The sequence below is a fragment of the Homarus americanus genome, unplaced genomic scaffold (genome assembly GCF_018991925.1).
Source record: "Homarus americanus isolate GMGI-L3 unplaced genomic scaffold, GMGI_Hamer_2.0 scaffold56333, whole genome shotgun sequence".
Classification (NCBI taxonomy): Eukaryota; Metazoa; Arthropoda; class Malacostraca; order Decapoda; family Nephropidae; genus Homarus; species Homarus americanus.
Genome location: NW_024734940.1, coordinates 11,963,804 through 11,990,027, shown reverse-complemented (window position 1 = coordinate 11,990,027; position 26,224 = coordinate 11,963,804). Strand labels below are relative to the sequence as shown.

The window sequence follows — 26,224 nt, the reverse complement described above, 5'->3', positions numbered from 1 at the left end:
CCCAAATTCCCCGAAGGTGATTGACACGAACTAAAAATTGGACAAGAGTCAATTACCAAGGCCGCAGGTAGGCAGGTGTCTTAACGCTAAAAGACCACAGGTAGGCAGGTGTCTTAACGCTAAAAGGCTGCAGGTAGGCAGGTGTCTTAACGCTAAAAGGCCACAGGTAGGCAGGTGTCTTAACGCTAAAAGGCCGCAGGTAGGCAGGTGTCTTAACGCTAAAAGGCCGCAGGTGTTTTAACGCTAAAAGGCCGCAGGTAGGCATGTCTTAACGCTTTAACGCTAAAAGGCCGCAGGTGTTTTAACGCTAAAAGGCCGCAGGTGTTTTAACGCAGTGTGTTTAACACTATAAGGCCGCAGGTGTGTTACCGCAAAAGGCCGCAGGTGTCTTAACGCTAAAAGGCCGCAGGTGTCTTAACGCTAAAAGGCCGCAGGTAGGCAGGTGTCTTAACGCTAAAAGGCCGCAGGTGTTTAACGCTAAAAGACCACAGGTAGGTAAAGTGTCTTAACGCTAAAAGGCCGCAGGTGTCTTAACGCCAAAAGACCGCAGGTAGGCAGGTGTCTTAACGCTAAAAGACCCACAGGTGTCTTAACGCTAAAAAGGCAGGTAGGCAGGTGTCTTAACGCTAAAAGGCCGCAGGTAGGCAGGTGTCTTAACGCTAAAAGGCCGCAGGTGTTTTAACGCTAAAAGACCACAGGTAGACAGGTGTCTTACCGCTAAAAGGCCGCAGGTGTTTTAACGCTAAAAGACCACAGGTAGGCAGGTGTTTTAACGCTAAAAGACCACAGGTAGGCAGGTGTCTTAACGCTAAAAGGCCGCAGGTGTTTTAACGCTAAAAGGCCGCAGGTAGGCAGGTGTCTTAACGCTAAAAGGCCGCAGGTGTTTTAACGCTAAAAGACCACAGGTAGGCAGGTGTTTTAACGCTATAAGGCCGCAGGTGTTTTAACGCTAAAAGACCACAGGTAGGCAGGTGTCTTAACGCTATAAGGCAGCAGGTGTCTTAACGCTAAAAGACCACAGGTAGGCAGGTGTTTTAACGCTATAAGGCCGCAGGTGTGTTACCGCTAAAAGGCCGCAGGTGTTTTAACGCTAAAAGACCACAGGTAGGCAGGTGTTTTAACGCTATAAGGCCGCAGGTGTCTTAACGCTAAAAGACCACAGGTAGGCAGGTGTTTTAACGCTAAAAGGCCGCAGGTGTTTTAACGCTATAAGGCCGCAGGTGTTTTAACGCTATAAGGCCGCAGGTGTTTTAACGCCGCTAAAACCAATCAAGTTCTTCTTTTGTGCCAGTAATCAAAATTACCTCTGGTCTGTTGACATTAAACGCGACACAAATCACAATAGACCTTTTTCTTACCTGTTGAGTTGGATTACCTGTACATGAGACACCCACCCTCGCTTATTTCACCTGATGATTAACCACCCAAGCTTAATTCACCTAAAGATTAACCACCTAACCTTAAATCACTTGAAGATTACCCACCCAAGCTTATTTCACCTGAAGATTAACCATCCAAGCTTATTTCACCTGAAGATTAACCATCCAAGCTTATTTCACCTGATGATTAACCATCCAAGCTTAATTCACCTAAAGATTAACCACCTAAGCTTAAATCACTTGAAGATTACCCACCCAAGCTTATTTCACCTGAAGATTACCCACCCAAGCTTATTTCACCTGAAGATTACCCACCCAAGCTTATTTCACCTTAAGATTAACCACCCAAGCTTATTTCACCTGAAGATTAACCACCCAAGCTTATTTCACCTGAAGATTAACCACCCAAGCTTATTTCACCTGAAGATTAACTACCCAAACGATACCTAAGAGTGTAATAAAAAAATAAATAAATAAAAATAAATAAATAAAATACATAAATATTGAAGTGATAACCGTGGTAACATGTTCTTATTACTACCATGCTATTGTACTATTCCAGATGATACTAAATGTTACATAATACTTCCTTGAGATAAATGTATAGTATATATCAGGTGCAGCTCAGGTTCTCAACTTGCTCAGCCATGTTAATATTGTTATTATTATCCACTCTGTATCTGTGTTTTTCTGGCTAAATAAACTGTTTCAATTCAATTCAAAGGTCAGGTTAGGTTAAGCTTCATGTGAAATAAACCGGGTTGTCTAATACTGTTGATGTGATAAATAAAGGTTCTCTTCCTCGCCACAATAAAAAACGTGGGAGGGTATTAACATCTTACGGGTAAAACTAAAAAAAAATAAAAATTCACACAAAACCAATCACCTTGTTTAACGGTGACCTTGAACTTCCTCATCTTAGAACAGGTTTGGTTCGTGTGCCGAGTGAAGGAGGAACAGCCGTACAGAAGTTGGTCACAATAATACTTATAATAAATTATTAAAAAACACGACGAAAACTAAGTGGCGCTGAATAAACGATTTTTTTTCCTAACCGGCGGGAGGTGACCGAGGCGAGTCATTTTCTTGTAATTCACTCTTTATTTTCCTGCTATTATGACTTATGTTCCTACCAATACATCAAGCTCAATCTGTACCCTGCCCCCCCCCCCCCGACACACGTATAGTTGTGTGCTACAGAAGCAAGCAAGCAGGGAGGGAGGGAGCGAATGTTAAAGTGCGCCGGGTAAGTTTGGGTGGGCGAGCAGCTAGAGAGAAGGCGGAGTACACACACTGCTAGCACGGGCCTGCCGCTCCTCCTGGCCGCGCTGGTCACCAAAGGAGTGCCAGCAAGGGGTGGAGCGCCCGCCCGCCCGTCTCTTGGTCAGGGGCATCTGGAAAACCGGCGTTGGGTGCCACCACTCCTTGACAACGGGCACATAGAGAGGGGCAGGAGGGGGGGGGGGAGACATCCCTCCCTCCCGTCATACTCCTCCCACTATATTTAGATGTTTAAATGACAAGGTTAAGGCGCAACACCACCAGTGGGAGGCAAGTCCTGCTTCCTGGTGGGAGGCGATCTTAACTTAACTTGCCACCTACAGTACACCCACTCAACCTGCAGGGAGCGATGGCATTTACATCACAAACTGTACTGTACTGTACTCCTCAAGCCGGGGACCACCACCCACCAGGGGAACTATACCACTAAGGATATAATTATATTTCAGTGTAAACAAACTGAGCGATGTACTGGTCTAGATTGTGAACACACACACACACACACACACACACACAGGCTGTTAAAATTAGTGGTGATTGACAGACCTTCTACACCAGTATCGTGGAAGTCTATATCTCAAGTCAGGTTCATTAACGACCCTGCCTTCATTATTCACTTCTTTCATTCACCGTAATCCATCTACACCTTCCACTGATTCCTCCACTGACTTCAGCACGAGTTTCTTGCCTTCATTCATCCGTCCGTCGTAATCACCATACAATACTCCAGTCATTCACCTAAACCAACACATACACCAGAGCATTCACTCATTCATAATATATCAAGTCATCCAGTCGTTCATTCATTCATTCCACAGAGCCCTTCATTCATCCATACACCCCTCCACTCATTACAATACACCATACATACACCCCTCCACTCACAATACACCATACATACACTCCTCCACTCACAATACACCATACATACACTCCACCACTCACAATACACCCCTCCACTCATTACAATACACCATACATACACCCCTCCACTCACAATACACCATACATACCTCCCACTCACAATACACCATACATACACCTCCACTCACAATACACCATACATACACTCCACCACTCCACTCACACACCATACACCTCCACCACTACACCACACACATACACACTCCACCACTCACAATACACACTCACAATACACCATACACACACTCCACCACTCACAATACACCCCTCCACTCACAATACACCATACACACCACTCACAATACACCCCTCCCTCACAATACACCATACACACCACACACACACACCCACACCACCACTCACACACACCATACATACACCCACCACCACAATACACCCCCTCCACTCACCATCACAATACACTCCACCACTCACAATACACCATACATACACTCCACCACTCACAATACACCCCTCCACTCACAATACACCATACATACACCCCTCCACTCACAATACACCATACATACACTCCACCACTCACAATACACCCCTCCACTCACAATACACCATACATACACTCCTCCACTCACAATACACCATACATACACTCCTCCACCACACTCCACAGCTCAGTAACCTCCACGTGCCAGACAACGCACACAGCTCGAACACCTTACATATATGAGAGTTTTTTAACACAACAAATCAACTGGAAACGAAATGAACGACTAATTCATGCACAGTTACGAAGTGTGATGGTGAAGTTATATGGTTCACGTACGTTTAATTACAGTATATGGTAATCCATGGTGAGAGGAAGTATGTATTTACCTGCCGGGGGTGCAGGGAGGGTTATTCGATATAAACAAACCGGCCGTCTCTCGCTGAAGGACAGGTAAGAATTTCTATCATATTATCACAAGACCTCCACTACAAGGCCGCCCAACAGCTACAAGAAAGACGAGTGTTGTCAGCAGCAAGGATAACAGGTGTTGTGGTGAAGACAAGGAATATTCGCCTCCCAATAAACACCTTAATTACTAATCATATAAGGAGAGTTACCTGTCCTTTAGGTTCGCTGGGTCGCGCTCTGGGCATCCCCAACTCATCCAGCATTACGCCTCACTTTACAGTTGGGGAAAGTGAAGGCTGTCGGGTACAGTGTCGGCCACACCATGTGAACCTAACAGCGGCACACTGCCCTTGATGGGTCATCAGGCCAACAGGACCCATTTACAATTTCCCCGAAATTTGAGTCATTTAAAAGCTTGGCCGCAAAGGTTAACATTTACCATGTCGGGCTTATAACATAACCTCGTGTACACCTACTGTAGAGCAGCGAGCAGAAAAAATATAAATAAGTTAATAGGATGACTAAGGGAGAGTATAACACTACACACTCACAGTTCGTAGAATTGGGAACAGACAAAGTTACCAGGAAAGACTGTCGGCTTTAATAGCGGGTAATGACAAGGTGAAGGATGGGGTGACAGGGCTCTGGCCTTGGACACAAGGCCTTCACAGAAGCTGACCAATGCACAACATGAAAACATTACCAGGAGGAGACAAAACACCACCACACTCAAGGGTTATTGCACCGAGGGTGACGTACACGGAAACGACCGCTGAAGACCAGCTCTTGTGTCTTGTAACCCAACACGTGCAACAGCTTACCTTACTGTTGAACTACATGATGCCAAGAAAAAGGTCAAGCGTAGACTTGTAGAAACTCTTGACACCATCACCACTACAACACAAGCTACGCCTCACCAGCACCACATGACAAACACTCCCTCACCAACTTGGTAAAATCACCACTTCACCGGCACCACATCACTCTGCTAACCTACAATGTGACGTGAACAAGGAAAACTTCAACACGTGGAAGGATCAGCTGGTCTGTAACACGTGGTCACAACACATCAGTATGCAACAGGTGTTAAGAATCACATGACGTTTCCAAACACTCCAGTAAAACCGCACGAAGAACCAACCAGCCAAGATAACCACAGCGAAGGAGCCTTTCTGGCACACCAACAAGAGAGACTCCAGCAAGTGACCACGTAGACGGAACAAGAGAGAAGGTGATTGCCTCCTGCAGTGTGTCAGACTTACAAGCTACACAAAAGACAACAGCAGAGAGACTAACGAAAAGCCAAACCTGGAACCTGAACTCACACGCTGCCACCTGCCTCGAATAATAACACCTTTTAACGGGATGCCGGAAGTGGAAAACCCGTAAAACTGAATGAGGGACCAGGTTGTGCTCGTCAAAAAACACACCCGCTCGAGGGAAAAAAAGTGCTCGACATCGGGGGGGAAAACCAAGGAGATGTGTGGAGCTTAAGAGTTGAGCCGCTGATACCTGCCACTACCTTACCTTACAGGATTATTTTACTGTTTATCTATCCATCTACACCCACCACTACCATCCGTCTACCTCTCACTCACTACAACTCGCCTCTACCCCAACACCATCCGCAGTTCCTGAAGGAGGTGTACTAACATTGCAACACTGTCCACCACGGGGCTGACCCAAACTTGTGACAAATAATAATATCACTTGTACTTCCGTGATTAATTTCATATTATTTGTCTCTAAAAAATAATAATAACGAGACGACACATCCTAGTGAGTTAGGCAATCATCATATCCGTGTTGTCTGTACGAGTGCTAACCGAAAACAGGACGAACCTACCTCCCAGCACCGCCCTACCAGCACCGGCCTACCAGCACCACCCTACAAGCACCGGCCTACCAGCACCACCCTACCAGCACCACCCTACTAGCACCGGCCTACCAGCACCACCCTACCAGCACCGGCCTACCAGCACCATCCCACCATCAACATTCCTGAACGACATCCCAGACACGTGTGAGTAAGGTGGGCTCCCGAAAGACAAAAATTATGTACCCGCTGGGGATACTGCCACTAATTACTGTATTAGCCAGTCACTTTGGGTCATTTTGAGTCGTGATAATGATATACCTATCATAACGATACACCTGAAGTTATTATGAGCAGTGATAATAATGACAAGCCCCCTGGCTGAGAAGTTCAAAACACACACAGGTACGTCTTGTCGCAACTTCCACAAGGGGCCTGACATCACACAATCAATGTTCAAAGCAAGAGATAACCTATACACCTGCCTGCCTTACATCTCTACCTGGGGGTGACGGCCGCGACTATCTACCAAGCTGGGGACTCTGGGGGGGAAGGTGAGAGCATCCCAAAGCCACTGAGGTGGAGGAAGACACGGGTAAAACCTTGCTAAGGGACGGAAGTACAGACAGCCAGGCGCCATCATAGAAAACAGAGGCGAGTCAGGGTAGTGCAGTACTGGCATGAAGACTTGTCGTGTGGCCTTCAACGCTGATGATTTTTAGTGTGGTAGTGGTCGTAATGGTAAGGGTGGTGAGGGTAGTGGTAGTAGTATTCGTAGTAGGACGTGTGTGAGCTGTTGATAAAAGTCTAAGTACTTCCTGGGTCAGTGTAAAGTATTGGGAATAAACGCACGAAAGTTTCATTGATCAGTGCCACAACCCTAGTATAATCAGCACCACATCTCGACAGTAATCAGCACCACATCTCGACAGTAATCAGCACCACATCTCGACAGTAATCAGCACCACATCTCGACAGTAATCAGCACCACATCTCGACAGTAATCAGCACCACATCTCGACAGTAATCAGCACCACATCTCGACAGTAACCAGCACCACATCTCGACAGTAACCAGCACCACATCTCGACAGTAATCAGCACCACATCTCGACAGTAACCAGCACCACATCTCGACAGTAATCAGCACCACATCTCGACAGTAATCAGCACCACATCTCGACAGTAATCAGCACCACATCTCGACAGTAATCAGCACCACATCTCGACAGTAATCAGCACCACATCTCGACAGTAATCAGCACCACATCTCGACAGTGATCAGCACCACATCTCGACAGTAATCAGCTCCACATCTCGACAGTAATCAGCACCACATCTCGACAGTGATCAGTGCCACACCCCAAAGCGATCAGGCAGGTGATATTGTTAATACACACCAGGACACAAGCAAGAAATATTTCCTGGTATTAAGTAAAGGTCACACCTAAGTCTGGACGCCATCAACACAACAGCAACATTGTTCACCTCCGTTTTTTTAGATGTGTCTGTCTGTCTCTGTCTGTCTGTCCCGTGTCTACCCTGGACGTGTGTTTTCAAGGACGTTTCTGAGTTTTTTGTCTTTAAACATTCAAGTATATTAATTTACCTTTCCGTGTGTTGACACTTATTTCTTCCCAGTTCAGCAACACATAATTTGGGCGTCACAAGATGTATAGGGATAACTGTACGACTCCAGCCAGCCTATCATTAACAGATAATAATTACCTCATCATGAAAACAATACAACATCCTCACACCAGCCCAATAAACCATATATGAGTGAGTGTGTGTACGGCTGGTGCAGGTGAGGCGACAGACAGGTGAGGTGACGGCGGAGAGCGATCATCCTCGGGCGACACACTGCCACCATCAACACGGAGATCAGAAGGTTTAGCCATCTCCAAGAGGGGAGGGTTGGTCACGGTACTCGTGTGCACCAAGTGAAGGGGTAAAGGGCACTTCCTGTAAAGGGACGAGGAGTGCCCATCCACCGTTGTTAGGGTCACTTGCATCATCAGGCGAGGCAAGGCAGGGGTGAGGACAACAGTGGTTGCGACAGCCAAAAGTAGACCTTCAACCAGACGGCGGAGGGGCGGCGGACCTCGTGCACGGCCTGCCCTTGTGCGCCGGAACTTGCCCTCACTCCCCCACACCTCCAATAACACATCCCCTTCCCCACACCTCCAGTAACACATCCCCTCCCTCACACCTCCAGTAACACATACCCTCCACATCTCGACAGTAATCAGCACCACATCTCGACAGTGATCAGTGCCACACCCCAAAGCGATCAGGCAGGTGATATTGTTAATACACACCAGGACACAAGCAAGAAATATTTCCTGGTATTAAGTAAAGGTCACACCTAAGTCTGGACGCCATCAACACAACAGCAACATTGTTCACCTCCGTTTTTTTAGATGTGTCTGTCTGTCTCTGTCTGTCTGTCCCGTGTCTACCCTGGACGTGTGTTTTCAAGGACGTTTCTGAGTTTTTTGTCTTTAAACATTCAAGTATATTAATTTACCTTTCCGTGTGTTGACACTTATTTCTTCCCAGTTCAGCAACACATAATTTGGGCGTCACAAGATGTATAGGGATAACTGTACGACTCCAGCCAGCCTATCATTAACAGATAATAATTACCTCATCATGAAAACAATACAACATCCTCACACCAGCCCAATAAACCATATATGAGTGAGTGTGTGTACGGCTGGTGCAGGTGAGGCGACAGACAGGTGAGGTGACGGCGGAGAGCGATCATCCTCGGGCGACACACTGCCACCATCAACACGGAGCCTCAGAAGGTTTAGCCATCTCCAAGAGGGGAGGGTTGGTCACGGTACTCGTGTGCACCAAGTGAAGGGGTAAAGGGCACTTCCTGTAAAGGGACGAGGAGTGCCCATCCACCGTTGTTAGGGTCACTTGCATCATCAGGCGAGGCAAGGCAGGGGTGAGGACAACAGTGGTTGCGACAGCCAAAAGTAGACCTTCAACCAGACGGCGGAGGGGCGGCGGACCTCGTGCACGGCCTGCCCTTGTGCGCCGGAACTTGCCCTCACTCCCCCACACCTCCAATAACACATCCCCTTCCCCACACCTCCAGTAACACATCCCCTCCCTCACACCTCCAGTAACACATACCCTCCCCCACACCTCCAGTAACACATCCCCTCCCCCACACCTCCAGGAACACAGCCCCTCCCCTACACCTCCAGTAACACATCCCCTCCCTCACACCTCTAGTAACACATCTCCTAACTTTACAATCTTCTAACATAGAAGACTGTACTTACGTTGTTCCCTTACATGAAACACCTCGTGAACAGCTCCTAGTGTCACGCGTGGACCAGACAAACATGAACTACAACCCACAACAATGTACTGAAGTTCGTGTGGTGATAAAAAGAGACAGGTAGACAGACTAGAGACAGTAAAGTGACGGCTCGGCTCAAGACAATCTCCCGTGTAAAGGTTTAGTGATACTGGCACCTCTTGACCATTGTGTGTGAACGCCCCCTACACCTTAACCCAAGATTTATTCATAAAAAAAGGTGATAACACTACACACTCTACAATTAGTGTGTGTGTGAGTGACAGTAAGTTGAGGTTTATCATGTACAGTACTCGGTGGCAAAACTGAGTACAGTAGAGTACAGCCACCACAACACGTTCAGCTGTGTCTGTCTGTGGCAGTGTGTTGGCTGGGGTTCCGTGACCCTGGGCTTTCCCCGTCTGCTGCACCCCCACCACCCTGCCCCCGCCCCGCCCAGTGCAGCACGTCTCAGCCAGGTCGACCCCCCCCTCCCCCCCCGGACACAGCGTATACAGTGTTTTCAATGTTTGGTAGATTCGTCATGTGACAAATATCCTCCTCTTAAAAAATATATAAAAAATTATAAATAAAAAAGTGGACCATTACGTGATGAGCGGCACTCTTGTAGTCACTATCATGAGGGTGACATGACTAAAAGGTGAGGCTTTACAATCAACCATCAACTGTTAACATTGGGATAATTCTTCCATGGACGTTATAAATGTGACTAATAACAGGACGACAACTTAACACTGGAGACAGTCAGACCTAACAGTTAGTGAGTGGTTGTAGGAACATAATGTGTGGCGGCAGCAGCACCCGCTCCGTGTGGATGTTGTTACAACGACTGTCAGCTGTTGGAGTAATAGTAACCGCACACACACAGGAGGACCGGTACCACACACACACACAGGAGGACCGGTACCACACACATACACAGAATAAAGCAGCAGGAATCATGTCTCTGTCCGCCACTCCCACTTCCGGCTGGTGCTGCCCAGTTCCGCCATTACCGCTCCCGCACCTTCACCTACTCCCTCGGTATACTGTACACTTGTGCCGCATACCAATGTCTTGTGATATTCTTTACATGTGAAGCTGCTGCACACACACACACACACACACACACACACACACACAGGTTGATGCCGAAACTAAACATAAAAACAAACAAATATTATTCATTTATTTGACACCGAGATGAGACACGACGCTGGGAGTACGTCACCACCAGTCCACGCTGTTGTGCTGTTGATTACCAACTAAAATATTTAATAAGTCCTTGATAACAGTATTAAACTTTATTTATTCAACAAAAATTGAGTGATTAATTTTTAATAAATCGTGGACTGATGGTGACAGCTGTTCATTACTCCCCCTGTCAGGTCACATCTTAGTACCAAATATACGAATAATTATAGTGTGTTTTAAGGCCTCATTATGTGTTTATGTTTAGCCTCAACAATAACTTATGTTTGTGTCACTTAGCAGCTCATCAGGTGGCGGCACCTTGGCTCCCCCAGGGTGTAGGATACCAGTCATAATATTAAAGTACGGGACCTATACTAACCTGACCCAACACAAGTTATCACCTAGACCGTCCAAGGTAACCAGACAGGACACTCGCCTCTGGACCTAACGCTCGCAGGTTGGTGTCCCCATGGCCAACCACTGAGTGCGGCTCCCTCCCCTAACACACTCACCTACAAAACAATTCCTGTATCTAACTTTACAGTGGGCAAATGGCGGCTACACTGCCCCCTGGTGTACTGGAGGCTTAACTTTGTGTCCACCCAAACCTTAACAGCCCGTTTGGCCAAGAGAACCACCTTTACTGTCAACCTGAGGCCCCTCCCGTATTACTCCAGACTGTGTGTGTGTGTGTGAGCTGCTACACCTCATAACCAGAGGAGGTCAGCAGCATTACACAGGCAGGTCTCAGGTCTTACACAAACATAATGCTACACTCATGAGGGTATGACGGACGGTGGGGACCTTGACCATGTTGGAGGACTAGGGAGTGTGATACGATAGTGGTAAGGTAGGGTGCTAGTGAGGTGGTGGTGAGGTAGAGTAGTGATAGTGGTGGAGGTGGCCAGAGACCTTGAGACTCACGTAACAAAACATGGAACGACGATCATTCTAAGACTTCGTGAGCCACTGCCGCTGCTGCCCCATTATCCCATCTAGCCAGAACCTTTGTATGGCATCTGTTTAGTCGTTCACAACCCAACCAACTCACTCATAACACACACACACATTGCAACCCACCCCGCTCATAACACACACACACGAGGAGGAGGAGGAGGAGGAAGGAGGCAGATAATTTGTGTGAAGAAAGTTTTTATAGGTGATGAAAGAGGGAGGGAGGGAGGGTAATAACAGTAACCAGAATTCATCACCCAAGATACTCGCGTTGAAGACCATTAAAAAAAACGTCCCGAATTAATGACGACAGGAAGGCTAAAAGTCATGACAAACATTCACACAGTCAACACTACAGATATATAATTAATTAATACATACCTGGAACTGTAAGCTCTGGCTAATTAATTCTTTGGAGTCAGGATAAAGGAGAGTAATACTGAGAAACGATACAATCAAGGTAGGTGCTCTCCCACGTCACCAGCACACCTGTTCACACCTCCACGCTGCTCGTCATGAACCCCATAAACAAATCCGTCTTCCATTCATTTCAAACATACCGCGTACTTACCAGGTCTTGCCCAGCCCAACACAGCACTTCAACCCATCCCCCAGGCTTTAGGGGGAATACAATGGCATGAATGACAATGATAACGTGTGTGTGGAGGGTACAGGAAGCAAGACGATAACTTTATCAAACCAGGAGTGGAGGGACTTTTGTGGCAGTATGTACCGGAGTGTGTGTGTTATGGTGAAGAACCGAGTGTGGGGTGAGGACAGGGGGGGGAGTGTGATCACCTACTCCCCCATCTACCACCATAAACAGAGACCATAGTGTGTACCATTAAACTCCATGACTGTGTGGGTCTATTGTATGTATGTATATCGTTTACAAATACTATCAACTAATAGAAATGATCAATTATTAGTTTTTTTTTGGGCTGTAGGGGAGGAGAGGTTGACTTGATGCGGTACTCTCTCTCTCTCTCTCACCGCCGAGACACACCTACATAAGACAGCAACAGTACTGACCTTGCGAGGCGGACCTAACCTACGCTAACTTACCCCCCCAGTTATTTCGTTTTCTGTCATCATTCACACACAGTTTCTCTTTGTTGATAAAACCTGGGTGGGTCGTGACTCACCTGTACAGTGTCATTGCTGGATATAAAAGAAATTCCCGAGTAAAAAGATCTATCTGTCTGTCTCTCTGTCTTTCTCTCCGTCTCACCACACCACACCACACACCACACCACACACACACCACACCTTACCACACTACACACACACACACCTTACCACACCACACACCTACCACACCACACACCTACCACACCACACACACACCACACCTTACCACACACACCACACCTTACCACACACACCACACCACACACTAATTACAGAGAAACACGTCACCCATGATATACCAGCACAACAATAGCCCACACAGCACCGCCAACCTACAAGATGCCTCAGCGATAACTTAAGATTTGTCTAAAACCTCTACCGCCGTTTCCTCACTACCTATGAATAAGAAAGACTATATTAAGATTTGGCAAAGACCCCCATCGGTGAGTGAGGGCCGTTGAGCACATACCGTGACTAATTCTCGGCTAATATTCTAAATTTACGAAAAGTTCCTGAAAAATTACGTCACACACACACACACACACACACACACACACACACACACACACACACACACACACACACGTACGTCCCTTTCAACCAACTCGGTGGCACTAAATCAACGAATGTACCAGACAATTAAAAAAATCAATAAAAAAATCACTAGTATGGACATTTAACTGAATCCTCTGATGAAACTCTGGACACATTATGAGGGGGGGGAGGGGGAGGAGGGAGGGGGGGAAGGGGTTGTCGTGTGTGTAAAGGAGGTGCGGCGACTTGTCCTTCCGGCAACAGTGTGAGGAGTGTCTTGTCCTCCAGTGGTGGTGGTGAGTGATGGTGGTGGTGGTGAGTGGTGGTAGTATGGCAGTGTGCTGGGTGGTGGTAGGGGTGGTGGTGTGGTACGACCTTGGCCAACACAACGGGCCACAACACTCACCAATACAGTTATCTCCTACCCCCTCCTCCCACTCACATTCCTATCATTACACACACAGCACTATACTCATCCCCCCTTCTCCCTCCCTCTCACATTATCAATACACATACCGTACCAAAGGGCGCCTCTCACAGTATAAAAACTCACTCGGGACAATACCCATCAACAGTTAGATGCCCCCAAACACAAGGGATAATACCCTCACCTCCCTCAGCCGGGGGTTAAATTAACACACAGTAAACAAACACTATGTAAGGTAATACTCCACTTATACCTGCGACACGTGTGAGGTGATTGTTATTATTGTTACGGTGAGGGTGGTAAAAACATAATCAGGTAAATGACACAAAAATCTGTACAGGTGTGGAGGTAAGACAGGTGTACAAGGAAGACGGGTGTCAAGGCGGGTGGACAGGAGGGAAGGAGGGAGGTCGTGGACGGGATCATCAATGAGGAACCTTCCCGGGGGTTTTCCCAGGCACTACGTCCTGTCTCTCCCTCCCCCCCCCGACACCTCACCGGACGCCCACACTTCGCAACTCATGCTTCACTTACCCTCTTCCACCCACCCATTTACGGACACGTGTTTGTATTAGCGGAGGAGGTATGTGGAGAAGGACACACACACACACACACACACACACACACACACACACACACACACAGTACATTATCGACACTCCTAACAATGTAATTATATAAACAATGAGAAATAGAGACACATTATACCTGTGTGTGCGTGTGAGAAAAATAAGCCAATTCCTGTCTTGTAATGCGTTAATTCTGAGGTTTATACAGAAGCCTCGAGCAAAACTCACAAGTCACAATTGGAAATCTCTCTACGATGGGATGGCAGTTAAGTACAATACGTAGCTACAAGCGTACGTGGGAAGGACAAGTACAAATCAACATGCCTCACACTCGCATTATACATACAACATACATAAACACATTACACATACAAATTATATACACATTACAAACATACATACATACATACATACATACATACATTGAGGGTGTATCGGCCATTAAGCAAGACACGTTAGAGCCAACAATCTCTGGACTGTTGCAGACAAGTAACATTTACGGAACTTAATACCGTATGGCCAGGAGACAGCGGTGCAGGGGACGACGCTAGCATATTGTGTTGTGATGTGTTGTGGTGTTTTATATTGTGTTGTGGTTTTGTGATGTGCATTGTAGTGTGTTGTGATGTGTATTCTGTTACCGTATTAGTTCAAATCGAGGTGCACCCCCCAGTCACGAGGCTCTGGCCCGCCCTCTCGCTCTCCAGCCCACAATTTATGGGCGGACGCTGCTCATCTGGGGCACGCGTCGCTCCCTGGGTACTGTGTGTGTGTGTGTCCTTACCTCGGTCACTTTATGGTTCAGGTCTGCCAACTTTTTCACACAGCTGCACCAGACAACAAAGCGCCTCGTCCACACACACACACACACACACACACACACACACACACACAGAGTACACCCGGCACCGTACGCACCCCGCCTCCACCTGTGCGTTAGGTGGAGCTGGATGCTCTACGCTCCTTTAAAAATGTTCTAAATGGTTGGAGGACAAAAAGCGGCGTAACAACTCGGGGATTCGCCTACACTGTCCTCCCCTCCCACGACACATGGACTGAGTCACTCCTGATAGACACACACACACACAAATATATACACCTGATACACACACACACACATAAATATATATACCTAGACACACAGACAGACACAGTGGCTGGTGTTAAGGAGTACGTCCCACCCCCCGAGGATGGCCCCGCCAGATAATGTGCTGCAGCCCTGTACACGGATTTCCTCGTAACCCCAGACCTGCCCCACCCACCCACCCACCACACCACCTCCCTCACACACAACAGGGAGTCTCGCTACACTACACCATCCTCTACTCCTATAACACAAAATAAAAAGCGGTTCTCATTCATTAACAGGCTGGAGGAGGAGGAGGAAGGGTGGTGATGGAGGAGGACTGGTGGAGGAAGAGGAAAATGCTGGATAGAACTTATAAAAAATAGAGAAAAAAGTGAACCCTACTAAGTGGTAAGGCAAATGACGATGGGTGTTGGTGGGTGAGTGGTGTTGGTGGGTGAGTGGTGGGTGGTGTTGGTGGGTGAGTGGTGTTGGTGGGTGAGTGGTGTTGGTGGTGTTGGTGATGAGCGAGTGTTGGTGGCAACACAACACAACCGTGGTGGTTGTCTTGGAGGCCACCTTCTCAGAACCAGCCACGGATTCCTACAAACTTGGCCGGTCGGGGGTGAAGAGGGGTGGGTGAAGAGGGTGAAGAAGGGGGGGGGTGAAGAGGGGGTGAAGAGGTGGAGAAGAGGGGGGGGAAGGTGAAGAGGGGGTGAAGAGGGGGTGAAGAGGGGTGAAGAGGAGGGAGTGGAGGAGAAGAGGAGTGGAGGAAGAGGAGTGAAAGAGGGGAGGGATGAAGAGTGGAAGAAGAGGGGTGGAGGAAGAGGGAGTGAGAGAGTGAGGAGTGGAGAGAGGAGGGGAGTGGAGAGAAGGGGGAGTGGAGAAAGAGGAGTGGAGGAAGAGAAGAGGGGAAGGAGAGGGGAGTGAAGAGGAGAGTGGAGGAGTGGGGAGGGAGAAGAGAGTGGAGGAGAGGAAGGAGAAGAGGGGAGTGGAGGAGAGAGTGGAGGAGAGAGTGGAGAGAGGGGAGGAGGGAGGAGGAAAGAGGGGAGGAGAAGGGAGTGGAGGAAGAGGAGTGGAGGGAAGAGAGGGGGAGTGGAGAAAAGAGGGGGGTGGAGGAGGAGGGGTTAGTGGAGGAGAAGAGGGGAGGGAGGAGAAGAGGGAGGGGGGGAGGAGGGGTTAGAGAGGGAGGGAGAGGGAGGGGGGTAGGGGGAGGGAGGTGAGAGGGGAGGATGGAGAGGGATAGGGGGAGGGGTTAGAGGTGGGGGAGGGAGAGGGAGGGGGGTTAGGGAGGGAGGGGTTAGGAGGGATAGGGAGGGGGAGGATAGAGGGGGGTTGGGAGGAAGGGATAGGGGGGTTGGAGGGAGGGATAGAGGGGGTTAGGAGGATGGGGGGTAGAGGGGGATAGGGGGTTAGGCTAGGGGAGTTGGGGATAGGGATTAAGAGGGGGGGGATTAGAGGGAGGGGAGGGGGATAGGGGTTAGGAGGGAGGAGGATGGGGGGGGAGAGGGATAGGGGGTTAGGAGGGATAGAGGGGGTTAGGAGGAGGATAGAGGTTCTCTCAGTGTCTGTGCTCCAGGATGCAGCCATTCCTGGGCTTTACTTGTGATTTAATGAGTCAAGTGGTCAGGGAGGCGGTTACTACTACTCTCCGGCCGCTCACTACACCAGGAAGAGGTGTGTGTGTGTGTGTGTGTGTGTGTGTAGTGTGTGGAATCTCATCTCCCCATCTCTCCTCCCACCCTCTCACCACCCTCTCCCTCTCCCTCACTCCCTCTCACCCTCCCTCACCCCTCCCTCCCTCACTCCCCCTCACTCCCACACCTCCCTCCTCACCCCCTCACCTCCCCCTCACCCCCTCTCTCCTCTCTGTCCCCTTTTATCTCCTTCCCCCCCTCTACTCCCTCTCTCTACCACACTCTACTCCCTCTCCCTCTCCCCACACTCCTCTCCTCACCCACACCCCCCTCTCCCTCCCACTGCCCTCCCTCCACACACTCTACCTCCCTCTCCTCCTCCCTCTCCCTCCTCCCATCACTCCTTTGTCTGAAAATACTGCAATAGTAAACAAAACAGAAGTGGTACTCAGGGAGGGAGGAGGTGAGTGGGGGAGGGAGAGGAGGAGGTGAGGAGGGGAGGAGGGAGGATTGAGTGATGGGGGGAGAGGTATCACAATAAAGGACAACCAAGAACAGCATTCCCTCATCTAAGTGTTGCCAGGGTCACGCGGGACAGTAATAACCCAGCAGGCAAGGAGGCTACTCACACTGCCTAAATTATTTCCCCTCCACCCCAGACACCACCTCCCCACCACCCCAGACACCACCTCCCCTCCCACCCCAGACACCACCTCCCCTCCCCCCAGACACCTCCCCCCCAACACCGGGCACAGGAAGAAGCTGTGGCTCTACACTCAAATATTGAGGGGTAGTCATCCAAATTTCAAGGATTTCTTAAAATAAAGCCAACAACAACTCCGACGCCGTCACACCACATGACCAAACAACAACTCCGACGCCGTCACACCACATGACCAACAACAACTCCGACGCCGTCACACCACATGACTAACAACAACTCCGACGCCGTCACACCACATGACCAACAACAACTCCGACGCCGTCACGCCACATGACCAACAACAACAACAATTATAGGGTAACGTTATTATTCATATTATAATAATGTCAACACAGCCATACAATACGCACTTAACCCAACACCATTAGTACTGTGTTTAATGGGACATATACTAACGTCAATGATGGTGCTGTGCTGTGAGGCGAGGAACACCAATTATTACAGCACTAGACATACATACCTACCTAACTGTCACAGCACCTCCCGTCATGTGCTGTGCTGTGCTGTGTAGAGGCGCGAGGAACACACACACAGACACACATACCTACCCATCACCTCAGAGTAGAACCTTAGGCAGCACAACACACTCAACACTTACCTGAAAAAGGGGGGAAAATATAATTATATCTGATTACACATAATTAACAGGTGTGGCTCTACCTATTGGCCTATGAGTAACACACAGACCCCAACCCACACTTCCTACTACTAAACACAGATACTTACCTCATCATGGGAGACACTGAAGCATAAATATTTGTGCTGTAAAATTAATAAACACCTCCAACAAGCTTCTTCTGTGTGTGTGTGTGTGTGTGTGTGTGTCACTGTAACTATGTGGGTGAAGTTAGGTTAGATTAGGTTAGGTTGTACAACTTAATATAATAACTACGTGTGATGAAGGTTAAATATCATTACATCATCATCACCTATCAAACACTCTCCTCCTCCCTAGTCAGTCTCCGGCTACCACAAACGCCACTCATTGAAAAGGTTATACAAAACTTCTGGTGTATGACCGTCAACACCACGCCCACACCAACCAACCGTAATGGCATTTGACACGCGTTTTAATCCACACCTTCAGAATCGGGCGTCTCTCACTTAACCAACTCGACTGTGAGAGAAAGGTAATAGAATAACTCTCCCCCTCTCAAGTGAGGAAGGGCTTGGGGGGTTCATTCATTCAAATCCCAGGAAATGCTTGAGAGGGGGGAGTGAGGAGGGGGAGGCTGAGTGAGGGAGGGAGGCTGAGGAGGGGCTTTGTAAGAATCTCCTCCTCGACTCGTGACGCTCACTGCTAGATACTTAAAAGAACTACATCATCAATAACATGTTTACGACCAAGTGAGTGACAACAGCAGAGTTTTAAACGAGAGAGAGAGAGAGAGAGAGTTAACAAGCACCTTCGTTTCACCTGTGGAGGCGTGTCAATCTGGTCTCTGGACACCAAGAAACCTCACCTGTACCCCCCCCCCTCTCCTCCCTCACTAACACAGCAGCCAATTATTATCGAGTCAGACCACCACATTACACACGGCCCACACATCAATACTCCCACCTCTTAAGTGTACACCTCCCCCACCCACCCACTACATCCTTGGACGCACAACACCGCCCACATATTTACTAACCCAAGGCTTCGGTAAGATCCCACCATCAAAACACAACTATACCGCGCGAAGACGCATCACCGCCCACATCATACCCTTCACACCCTGTCACTGACCTTATTCTGCCGCCCACACCACCGCCCACCAACAGAAATCATCTTGACGTAAATTCGGGGTATTCCTCTCCCCCCCCACAGTTAAGCGGGGGTTCAAAACACCTCGATGGGTCGCTCACCATCCCACACAGGTCATCCCCTTCCCTAGTGTGTCACATAGGAAGCCACCACCACATGACCTGACTCTTCGTGTCTTCTCTGGTAATTGACTTTATAACCCTCGTATCTTTGGCCGGTTATTATACTCAACTAACTATAACGCACAGTTCCCCTTCACTAGTGCGTTTACAGGGGCTAGTCAGGTTTAGTGCAGTGTGGCAGTTATTATGTTTATTTATATTCGACAGAAGAAACTAGCAATAGTAAACACACCATGGAATGAGTAAAACAATATTAAAACAAATATCTCAATGTAATGATTTGTGGAATGTTTATATGACGAGCCCCTGTAAACGCACTAGTGAAGGGGACTGACTGTACCTTTCTACGGTCTCCTGTGCCCCGTCTAACACAGTCTTCACCACAACCATGTTTACACAGTTACCCAATGTTTATTTACACCAAGTCACTGATACGGTTACAACTACGTCACTACGCTTCCAACGTGTCTGATAACAGGTTCTTTGTCAGAATCATCGCGAAGACTGGGCGGACGCTTACTGGTTCACCCAAGGCCGCCGCCACACACTACACGAGGTATACAGTATGCTCTAACAACTTAAATTTCAATGCAAACATTCATACTGTACAAATTGAGACACCTCCCCACCTCTCCCTCCCCTTCCCTAGTGAGATGAACTTATGAAGCCACCAATGCCTCCTCTCCCCAAGTGATTCATTAACCCAATCAACTCTCTCTCTCGGCTTCCTTAACCAATCGCCACAGTTCGGATGAGTTGATTGGCTGTCAGGTTCGGGCAAATCCGTGACCGTGTGGGCGGAGTTTGGCGGACAGGTTAACTAGATTTTTTTCAAGGGGGAAAATCGTAAAAATACTAAGTGTAAAACCGTTTATAATAAGTAAACAAATACAATACAGGACGCGAAGACGAGACAGAGTCCCCCACCTCTTTCCAGAACTTACATCCGTCACTGGTCTATAATGTCTTTACTGGATACAAAACACTACCAAATACATAATACACACGTGATAGACTACAGCATAAGGATCTACAGGACTGACTCGGCCAGGTGTCCCAGACTGCCTCCTACAATCCTCCATCATCATCATCCACCAGAGGATGGTGAGGAGGAGGTGAGGGAGAAGGTGGTGAGGTGAGGAGGTGAGGGAGAGGTGAGGTGAGGAGAGAGGTGAGGAGGGTGAGGAAGGAGAGGGGAGGGTGAGGTGAGGTAAGAGGTGAGGGTGGAAGGTGTGGGGGGAAGGTGTGGGGGAAGGTGTGGGGAGAAGGTGTGGGGGGTGTGGGGGGAAGGTGTGGGGAGGGAGGTGTGGGGGAAGGTATTGATCGAAATCATTTAAGCAGGAAGTAGGACCACATGCCTGACCACTACTGCCCAAACACCACATAGTGAAGCTCTGGGTGTCATGCGGTGACCTCATAGGGTATAAAAGTCTCGGCGGCGTCATATAGTACCAGCAAGTGTAGAGAGAGAGAGAGTTGTGACGTCAGAGTTATCGCAGATGTGACGTCATGCTGGGGAGTGATGTCAGGGATGGCAGGTACGGTAGGGTGAAGTTGCGGCGTCACGTAGGTTAGGTAGGAAGTGATGTCATGGAGGTATTTACGTTGTGGTGTCATGCGGGGAGGGATGTCATATGAAGATGCGGTGTCATGCAGGGAGTGACCTCATGACGGTAAGGGAGAATGACTTTATGGAGGTGTCTAGCTCGTATTGATGTCAGAGGAAGTGACGTCGTGAAGGGTGTGACATCAGAGTAGGTGGTGTTGACGATGGCATAATAGTTATGTCACGTAAGATGTCATTTAGATCCTGACATCGTGGTTTTAGTCGTGTAGTTACGGCACACTAATAATAATAATAATAATAATAATAATAATAATAATAATAATAATAATAGCCATAATAATAATAATAATAATAATAATAATAATAATAATAATAATAGCAATAATAATAATAATAATAATAATAATAATAATAATAGCAATAATAATAATAATAATAATAATAATAATAATAATAGCAATAATAATAATAATAATAATAATAATAATAATAATAATAATAGCAATAATAATAATAATAATAATAATAGCAATAATAATAATAATAATAATAATAATAATAATAATAATAATAATAATAATAATAATAGCAATAATAATAATAATAATAATAATAATAATAATAATAATAATAATAATAATAATAATAATAATCATCATCTAAAAGGTGAACAACATTACCTATTCTGAAACGCCATTAACTGCTACCATAACCCTGGTAGTCAGACACAGTGGCTGGCATCCTGACTACAAACGTTCACTTATACGTCTTCTCATACCAGGCACTGACACCTGATCCTTATATCAGGTATTAGTTCAGTGTTGGATCCCGTATTGAGAATTATGGGTAGAATGAGTCACCATGTGTCGTCTGTGTACATTGTTTGGGGTAGTGTTAACAGTTCATGATATTTCAGAAAGGCGTTTGTGAGTGCGTTGTCAGCTAAGACTTTTTATGAATAACTTACCTTTCCTAACCTAACTTGGCCAAAACTAAGCTAACTTAACCTAGCTTTAACTTAATTTAGCCTAATCTAACCTAACTCAGCCTAACCTAACCTAACCAAAATATCACGTCGGGGAAATACTTAATTAATGTCTTGAGTCACTTCGTTCACCCCATCTCCATCAATAAGTGACTCCCAGGGCAATGACTTGTGTCCCATAAAGCCAACTTTTCTAGTCTGACCCTCAATATTCTGGGACTGACCTCTCACACACTACCTCCAACATCACTAATCATATACGGTATAAGAGTGTGTGTGTGTGTATAAATATGAGTTATACATGTCTGGTAATCTAATAAATTACCAATATAAAATAATATGCTGTACCCGAATATAAATTGACAATAATGTCTCGCTTGATCTAAGTTTAGCATCAGCAAAAGTCAGTGTCGACTCTTATGAGTGTTGAGAGCTCGACCAAACGGAGGGAGAGAGTCGAGAGGATGTTTTATGACAAGGGCCAACATGAGCTCAGGTGGAGGTGAATGCACTACCAACCACTGGGATTTAGGAGTAATGATAAGTAGTTATCCTAAACCTAGTGAACTATGTGTATTTGCCGAAACAAGGTTAACAAAGTACTTGGGTTCATACAAAGGAGTGTTAGTTACAAGACCAGCGAGGTCATCCTAAAACTATATATTGCACTTGTGAGACCTCACTTGGATTACGCAGTTCTGGTCACCGTACTACAGAATAGATATAGAATCCCTAGAAAGAACTCAGAGGAGAATGACAAGACTAATCCCTGGCACTAGGAACCTTGAGTACAGAGACAGGTTAAAGCATCTTATGTGGCACTCCCTCGAGAGCCGTAGAGCGAGGGGCGATATGATCGAGGTGTATAAATGGAAGTCGGGGCTAAACAAAGGGGATATAACAAAGGTACTCAAACTATCCAACCAGAAGCGAACTCGTAACAATGGTTTTAAATTAGACAAATTTAGATTTAGGCGCGAGATAGGTAAACATTGGTTTGGAAATAAAGTAGTGGATGAGTGGAACAAGTTACCAAACATTATCATTAACTCTAATACGCTGGATAGCTTCAAACATAGGTTGGATGGATATATGAGCGATAGGGGTTGGGTGTAAACGGGACAGTCCAGTATGAACCGCTGCAGTTTCCTCCATTCTTATCTAAACCTCAAGTGTTGTGCATAAGTTACCCGGCAGGTCACACCGTGGTCCAGTAGTGGCTGTATCACCACAGGTTCCTTTTGTCTGTCTCCCACCTTGACCACAGACTATGGTCCGTCTTGTCGGCAATACTGTACAGTCACAAGTCTTGGGAGCCCACAGACTACAGTACACCACATTATCTTCCTGTACCACTGTGTAAAGGTCCACATCACCTGTTCCACTAGGGATTATTATAATGTGTAGATTAATAATTATTTGTTCTCAGGTTTATACAGCACAGTGAAGTATAATGTTATCTGTGTCCAAGGACTGTAGGTTCAGGAGCTCCTCACAGTTTAGACGTTTACAACAAGGCCTTTACAACAGGTTCTTGGTGTACTTTCCTGTGCAGTAGTTCACCAGCCTCAAGAGGACTAAAAATAATACTAATAATCTAGTCTCACCAAAGCATGTAAGTAGATGCCCTGACCACCACTGCCAATGGCTCGTCAAGTATTCTATGAAAAGTTACACTCGCTGCTCCTCACATTAAACTAATAAAAAACCCACTCTCAGTTGCTTTTAATTAAGTATGGAATCAACGTGAATGACCACCTGCTCCCGCATCTGTACTTCAGGCAGGTGCAGTACTTCACAAGGCTCTCCAAGTAGAGACAAAAGACGTAACAGCGAGAATACCAACACTTGGAACGGTAACTCATATTATTCTCACTCCTTGCGTGAATACAATTGGTTAAATAATTATTTTCTCCACAAGACGGGAGGACCTACGGCATCGATGACGGGAGGACCTACGGCATCGATACTCAAAGTAGGTCGAGTAAATTACAACAGGAACAATCAAGACATTTTTCCCACAAATACAACTACAAAAACTTTTATAAATTTTCCTTTGTATCAATTAAGAAAAACTGAAGATATTGAATTATATATTTGTCTTATCTATACATGTCTGGGTCCTGTAGCCACCATGAAAAGGGTTGATAATACTCACGTTAGTTTGTGTCTCAATTATGACCATACACAGTGCAGGTAGTTAGTTAAAGATGTATACATAACCCAGTGCCTTACACTCTTAACTCTTCCTATAGCACACACACACACACACACACACACACACACACACACACACACACACACACACACACACACATTTATTCTCATTATCTGTCCCATAAACGCAGGGGGGCAGATAGTGAGTACAAGTCCTGGTAAGTCAGTCAGGTTCCAACCAGTTTACCCTCTGGTTCTGTAGTCAACACACACACACACACTACTGCCGCCACTTCCCAGATCGTCACCAGATAGTACCCCCCGCACCAGCTGATGTACTTACCGGTTATATTAAATGATATATACAGTACCAGTAGCCACCAGTTATATTATACAGTGGAGCTTTGTTGTCGGTAAGTCAGTCATGTGAACAGACCCTTATGTACTGTGTGACGTAGGCTCTCTCTCTCTCTCTCTCTCTCTCTCTCTCTCTCTCTCTCTCTCTCTCTCTCTCTCTCTCTCTCTCTCTCTCTCTCTCAGATGATACACCACCACCTACACTAGTTCTGGTACACCTCATAATAAGTTGTTCCTCGGTGATAAGGGGGACACCACCAACACGCGTACTGTACCCTTCACCCTCTGTACTCTTACTGCATACTATCACCATTACCATCATCATTTATTATTATTATTATTACCGTCATCATCATTATTACCATCATCATCATCATCATTATTATTATTATTATTATTATTACTATTACAGTCATCATCATTATTATTATTATTATTACCATCATTATTATTAGTAGTATTATTATTATTACCGTCATCATCATTATTATTACCATCATCATCATTATTATTATTATTATTATTATTACTATTACAGTCATCATCATTATTATTATTATTATTATTACCATCATCATTATTACTATTATTATTACCGTCATCATCATTATTATTACCATCATCATCATCATTATTATTATTATTACTATTACAGTCATTATTATTATTATTATTATTATTATTATTACCTTTATTATTATTATTACCATCATCATCATCATTATTATTATTATTATTACCATCATTATTATTATTACTATTACAGTCATCATTATTATTATTATTATTATTATTATTATTATTATTATTATTATTACCTTTATTATTATTATTACCATCATCATCATCATTATTATTATTATTACCATCATTATTATTTTTATTATTATTACCATCATTATTATTATTATTACCATCATCATTATCATCATTAGTACCATTATTATTACCATCATCATTTTCATTATTATCATTATTGCCTTCATCATTAATATTACCATCATTATTATTTTTACCATCATTATTATTTTTATCATTATTATTACTATTATTATTATTATTACCATCATCATTATTACCATTACTATTATTATCATCATCACCATCATCCTTATTATTATTATATGAAGAACAAATATCCAGACTAGTACAGTGGCGACTCTCCCTTGAACAGTACCTCAAGTAGTTTATATCACTTAAATAGATATACCTGTACTTACTGCCTCACATGGTTGACAGTCACTGCCTCACGTGGTTGACAGTCACTGCCTCACATGGTTGACAGTCACTGCCTCACATGGTTGACAGTCACTGCCTCACGTGGTTGACAGTCACTGCCTAACGTGGTTGACAGTCACTGCCTCACATGGTTGAGTCACTGCCTCACGTGGTTGACAGTCACTGCCTAACGTGGTTGACAGTCACTGCCTCACATGGTTGAGTCACTGCCTCACGTGGTTGACAGTCACTGCCTAACGT

General features: G+C 46.1%; 1 long non-coding RNA gene across 1 annotated transcript in view; it reads right to left on the bottom strand.

The window, feature by feature from the left end:
• Positions 1 to 17,948: 17,948 nt before the first annotated feature.
• Positions 17,949 to 26,224, bottom strand: part of LOC121870670 — a 46,099-nt gene continuing 37,823 nt past the window's right edge. Inside the window, exon 4 of the long non-coding RNA XR_006089746.1 lies at positions 17,949 to 18,408. This is a non-coding gene — a long non-coding RNA (uncharacterized LOC121870670). The remainder of the gene's footprint in view (positions 18,409 to 26,224) is intronic.